Below are 6419 nucleotides of genomic sequence, written 5' to 3' on the forward strand. Positions count from 1 at the left end.
CCTAGGAGTGCTGGATCCTGCCAAATGTGCTGCGTTCTTTATAAAACTGGCAATAGCACGGAAATTCCATGTCAAGAGTGTCCCAGGGGCCCCATTCCTGGAGCAGGAGGAACAGGGGAGGCAGAAAAGCAGTAGGGAAGGCAGTAGTTTCAAAGATTATAAATGCAGAAACAGATTGAGCCATTGGTTAGTGTGTTTTATGTCATCACAAATCCATTCTTCTTAAAGGTCATTCTCGGGGAATTTTAAAATCAAGGTTTGCAGTTTCTTGCTGATGGTTTTATTGGCTTTGATTAGTTTAAGGAAGTCGAATGTAGCTGTTTAAAAGAATATTACGGACTGAATTTATACTCTTGAAATCCTCGATAAGAACAAAGAAGTAAATCCCATGGGAGTACAAGGCACAAGCCATTGGACAATCTGTCCTAAAATCTTATCTCTCAAATCTTAGATCCTATTTGGAAACTATTTACTAGAAATTTGCTAACTGAATATGTCATTGTTCATCAAAAACATGGCTCAATTAACAGTTTAGGAGTTCTCAGTTATGATCAAACTCCAGGTGAGCATTTGTCTCCATTACGTGTTACATTTTTATTAGAGACTGTGGATATCTAATCACTCACAGGGACCCATATCTGGGGTGCTGCGAAATTGATTTTTTTAGGAAAAATATTTCTGTTTATGTCTTTTTTAGATTTAAATTTTAGTTATTTATTTTTTGAAAAGTAATAACATTCTCGTGGCTCATATTTCAAAGGTACAAAAGGATATAGAGTGAAAGTCTTCCTATCCTGTCCCTCAGCTTCGTTTTTTTCTCCCTGGAGGTAGCGAGTGTTTTCATTTTCTTGTGACTCTTTCCAGATATTTCATTTTATACAAGCAAATATGTACATAAAATTTCTCTCTCTTTTAAACAAAGGTAGAATATTATACGTAGTTCTACACCTTGCTTTTTTCTATTAACAATATACCTTAGAGATTATCCATTATTCTGCATAGCATTCCATTATAAGAATGTACCATAATTTATCAAATACCGCTGTAGGACACTTAGGTCCAATATTTTGTACTACAATGCTGAGTGGACATCCTATACCACATGTGTGAATAGTATCTATAGGATAAAGTCCAAGACATGAAATACTGGGGTCAATGCTCATGCCAAAAGCACCCCTCCCCTCCAAAGAGGCTGTGGAAAACTGCATTCCCATAAATGACATTTATGTCTAGTGACTAGTTTCCCACAACCTCCTCAATGGCTTTGTAAAAACTCTTGTAAAAAATAATATAAACAGAGCTGCTTTAAAATGGAGTCGGAGCTGCCATCTCAGAGGCACTGCCTTGCACACCTTTGGAATGTTAAAACTGGACAAAATAGCCTTTGGACTGGGCCTAAAGCAATATTATATCTCAGATAACTCTTTGCAAAGATAACAAGAAAGCAGATATTATGACTAATAGACTGAAAATTTTAAATATTCTTTTGAACAACATCACTGTTAGCTTATCTGCATTTATATAAATGTCTTCTTTCTATTGATGTAATTTCTCCCCTTCAATGATATAATTGCTCTCCTTCACTTTCTTATAAATACCCCTCACCATTGCCTGTTTGGATTTCGGCCTGAATCAGTGCTTCCCAAAGTCTTTGGATCTTAGGTAAATGCTTGTTCCCTCTCACTTATTTTTTGGTTAACACTGTCCATTTCATAGATGAAAAATGTTGACTGTTGTCAATTTGATAGATGAAAATTATATTTCCATGTTTTTATTTTATGTGTTCATATCTTAATTTGCATTTCTCAAATTTTGAGAGAGGCTGAGAATCTTAAGTAGTTATTAGCATTTCCTGTTCTTTGACTAGTCCATTTATATACTTCAATTATTTTTTTTATCAGGTTATTCTTTTTATTACTGGCTTACCAAAAAATTTTTCCTATCTTATCATATGTTTTTTTTCATTGTTGATGTTTTTTAATTCCCAAATTCAAATTTTGGCTTTGTAGTAATATGTATCAATTTTCTTTTTACTGAAAAAAATTTTAAATTGTAATTAGAAAGGACTTCTCCGTGCTAAGATTGAAAACCAATTCTCTTTTTGGGGAGTAATTTTGTGATTTTATTTTTTTGTATTTAAATCTTTGGTTGATATAGAATTTCTTTTGGTATAAGATGTGAGGTTTGATTCCAATTTTATTCTTTTTATATGGTTAATACTATGGATTGAATGTGTATGTTCCCCCCAAAGTTCATATGTATATACGTATATAAATTCACAATCCTCAATGTGATAGTATTTGGAGATGAGGCCTTCAGGTGGTAACTTGGTTTAGATGACGACATGAGAGTAGAGATGCCATGATGAGCTAGATGCCCTTGTAAAAGAAAGAGACTGATGTCTTTCTCTGTGGGTACACACTGAGGAAAGTCCACGTGAGCACATAACCAGGAATAGGGCCCTCGCCAAGGACCTAGTCATACTGGCATCCTGCTCTCAGACATACCAGTCCCCAGAACTGTGAGAAAATAAACATTTGTTTTTTATGCTATCCAGTGTGTGTTTGTTATAGCAGCCCAACCTGACTAAGACAGTTATCCAGCTGTTTCCACATTTATTTAATAACAATTCCCCATTGGCGTGTAACACCACCTTTATCTTATACTTTACATTTTGTGCATGTGGAACTACATCTGGACTTATTTATACCATAGATGTTTGTTAATATGCCAGTACCACACCATTTTAATATACCACTTTATAGCACGTTTTAATATCCTTACTCTAATTTTAAATGCACTTTGTAAGAAATTTAGTATCGGTACAAGCAACAGAAATAGATTCTTAAGCAAAACACAGCATTTAACTGGAAGGTTGTTGGGGTAGCTCTAAGAATCGAAGGAATCAGATTGGGAAGGGCAGGAAGAAGGTCAACTCCGGAGAATTTCGTTGGCAGAACTTCCCTCCAAAGTGGTGCCATTAACGAGACTGGGTTCTGGGTCACTATCTTCAAGTTTTAAATTCTTAAGCAAGAGATGGGCTGTCCCAGCTTAGGTCAGGTTTCTTGACTGCAGGATCAATTAGCTGTGACTGGAATTACGACACAGAAGAGGCCACTGAGCAGGCAGAGTGGGAAAAGGACGTTACCCCAGTTAATGTCTGCTACACATTTGAATTTTTGACACCATCCTTCTCTGAATCCTCAACATTGTTAATATATACATTTTTATATTGAAAAGCATATATCCCCAGCAGTTTTGCAGCTTGGAAGAATTCCAAATGAAAAATAACCAGAAGTGCTGATGAAACAACCAATCAATTTTTTAAAAAATGTATAGCTGAGCTTATGAAAAATTAAGAAAATTCTCCAGATTGAGAAAAGAAACAAGAAAAATCTGACGCTGAAGCTAAAAGCCAGACTGGCACACTTGTTACTCCTCCGCTGGGGGTATTAGCTGATCTCAGTAACCTAGTGACTTGAAGTTAAACAGGGCAAGAAGACACAGGATGAGATGTAGGCCCACACGAAGTAGGGATTATAGCTTAGAGGCTCTCCCTCACTGCCCAGATGCTGAGACCCTTTCAAGAGTCCCCCAAGTACATGGATTAGAAAAATTCTCCCTCTGACAGTGGGAGAACAAAGGACAAAGAAACAATTATCTGTGTTGGTCTGGGCTGTGGATGGGGCAAATGTCTCTCTGAGAGTTCATAATCATGAGAGAACCTTCGTGCTGCTCTGGAGTTCAAATGTCTACTCCTGATATACACTTACTCCTAGAAACCAAGAAATTCACATCAAAGTTTTCGGGGTTGATAACACCCTGGAGCACCTGCAGATGCAAGTAAAAATCTTCCCAGAAAGTATATATCTACAATCCAGGTCTTCTAGGAATGGCACGAAGTCCTGTTGAACACAAGCTTACACTCCAAAAGTGTAAAACATATGCGAAACGGGCTTCCACGAGAGAACTAGACATAAAAGTTTAACCACTGAAATTATAGATCAGAATGTTACTCTGGCGAAATCTTTAGCTATAGAAAGACCCCAAAGCTGTGCCACTTTAGTCAAAGCCATCTGAGATAACCCAAATTCTATTTGATATTATTTTAGAAGAATTGTATGACCTTTGGAACATGAAAAGATGTAAGATTCCATCAAGTTCAAAGTTCTTGAGAGTTTTTCCAAAATACATTTCTCTACTGGAGGATTTCATCAAAGAGTAGAGAAAAAGACAAAAACATATCTTAATAGCCAAAGATATGCCAAGTCCAATTCTGTCATTAACCTAGGTAAGACATGCAGACTATTCTGAAAAGTTGGGGAGATTCAGGTAATATGTTTAATTTGGACCTAAAGGACTGGGTTATGGGGCTACTTGTTGAGAACACTTGTCCCCTAACCCTGGTATTTCCTTCCTGGGTAGAACATCATGTAGTATACCTCTGGGCTTTTCTCTGCCCTATATATTTACTCCCCCTGCCCCACAGCCCTCGGAGGGTGTGGCAGAGGAATGACTTGATTGGCAAATGTGGGAAAAAAAACCAGGCATGGTCTTCTTCAGCTGTCCATAAAGAACACATATTTTACCCTGCTCATCCAAGGGCAGGCCTCCTTAAGGCCATGTTTTTTGGGGGCATATCTGGCTAAATCTTGGCTCAAGTCTTGTCATCTAATCTGGCCTCTATCCATTTTCAGTTGGTTTTATCGATTCTCTAGTAACTATTTTTACTGAGGTCATAAGAAACCACAATTAACTGCCTTGCTTAATAGGAACCCATTTTTCAGCCTTGGAGTGATTTGAAGGATCTAGCATACGGGCATCAAAATCATGTTTTCAGTGCTTTTGTGTTAAGAATCGGCATGTTTGAATGTTGTAGAGGATATGGCTTATTAGCGCATAGCCTCATAAATCCATTTTAAAGTATGTAACTGAAAAATTGAATTCGACTTGATTTTAAGTTGCAATCTTCCTATGTTTCTGTGCAAAATTGGAACGTTCAACAAGTTCACCTTATTAGTGAATTTAATTCATTGGCTATTTAAGTACTTAGAAAGCATTGAATGAGGGCCCTAAAAAAGTAATTGTTAGATACAGTTAGATTGTTAACTATAGTTAGAAATATTTGTAAACTATTTTCTTTATAAAAATTAAGGCTAAGCTGAGTACTTTATGAGTGGGTCAGTGAAAGGGGTGAAAGGTAGACACAGAGACATCCCATACCGAAAAAACGGCATTTCTGGGTGAAATGATGCAGCTTGGTGGGATTGCAATTGGGCTGTGAAATGAAGAAGTCTGAGTTGGGCCTAGCGGGGTGAGCAGGACCAGATGGTGAGGCCCTGAGCGGCCTACTGAAGGGCTGGCCTTTATCAGAGTTCAATGAGAAGTCACCATTTCAAGAAGTATCATAGGATACGCTATCATTCATTCATCCATAAAACAGTCTGTGCCTGCCTTGTTCACACACTTTAGAGTGCTGGGGAACTGTATTTAAGGCAGTGATAAGAGAAACAAGGTCCCTACCCTCATGGGCTTCACATGCTAGCAGAGATGATAAACAGTAAATACTTTTAGAGAGTTACCTATTAAAAAAATAAAATGAAGTAATAGGCTTGGGGTGATGGAGGGAAGGGCTGCTACTTTAGAAATGACCGTAGAGAAGATATTTCAGCTGAGACTTGATACAGAACATGAAACCAAAATCTGCATAAAAAGCAGACACAGCAGAGGAAACAGCTCATGCAAAACCAAAGCATGGCATGAACTCGATGTGCTGGGGAGGGCACAGCCAGCATCAAGGGGAGTGAAAGAAAGAGAGAAAATGGTGTGAGACAGAAATGCAGCCCAGGATGTGAGATGCCAGGCTGGCAATAGAGCTGTCATGCAGCAAACGTAGGGGCGAAACATTTTATACCTCATCATTTTCTTTAAATCAAAGAAAATCTGACTCTGGACCCCATCTCGTCCAACATCTGCCATGAGAGAGGCTCTGTCAACCTATCTTGCTTGGGTCTTACATAATCCTAGAGGCAAGTCTGGGGGCCCTGGACCAAGAGGGCTAAGCTGGGCTGCTAATATTAAACTGAAATCTCAAGAAAAAGGCAACTGCAGGCTCAGGAGCCAGGCTTCCTCATAAGCCTAGAGCTCTAGCTTCTTCTAGGGGATGTTGAGGCTAGGGCAGTCCCTATGGTCTGGGAGATCACACTTCTTGTCTCTCTCAGGGCCCCCAAGGCACTCTCACTCTCTACTCCCCATAGCCAAATGCCCTGGAGCAGATGAGGCTTCTGGAAAACAAAAGGCGAGTTGTCTGTGTTGCTCCTACTTCCTACTGGGTAACTCAAACCCTCTGAGACAAAGGAGCACAAAGGCCTTGCTATTTGCTCAGAACTGAGCTGTGGCTGGGGCAGTAATTATCTGCA

The sequence above is a fragment of the Pteropus vampyrus genome, unplaced genomic scaffold, assembly GCF_000151845.1.
Source record: "Pteropus vampyrus isolate Shadow unplaced genomic scaffold, Pvam_2.0 Scaffold122, whole genome shotgun sequence".
Classification (NCBI taxonomy): domain Eukaryota; kingdom Metazoa; phylum Chordata; class Mammalia; order Chiroptera; family Pteropodidae; genus Pteropus; species Pteropus vampyrus.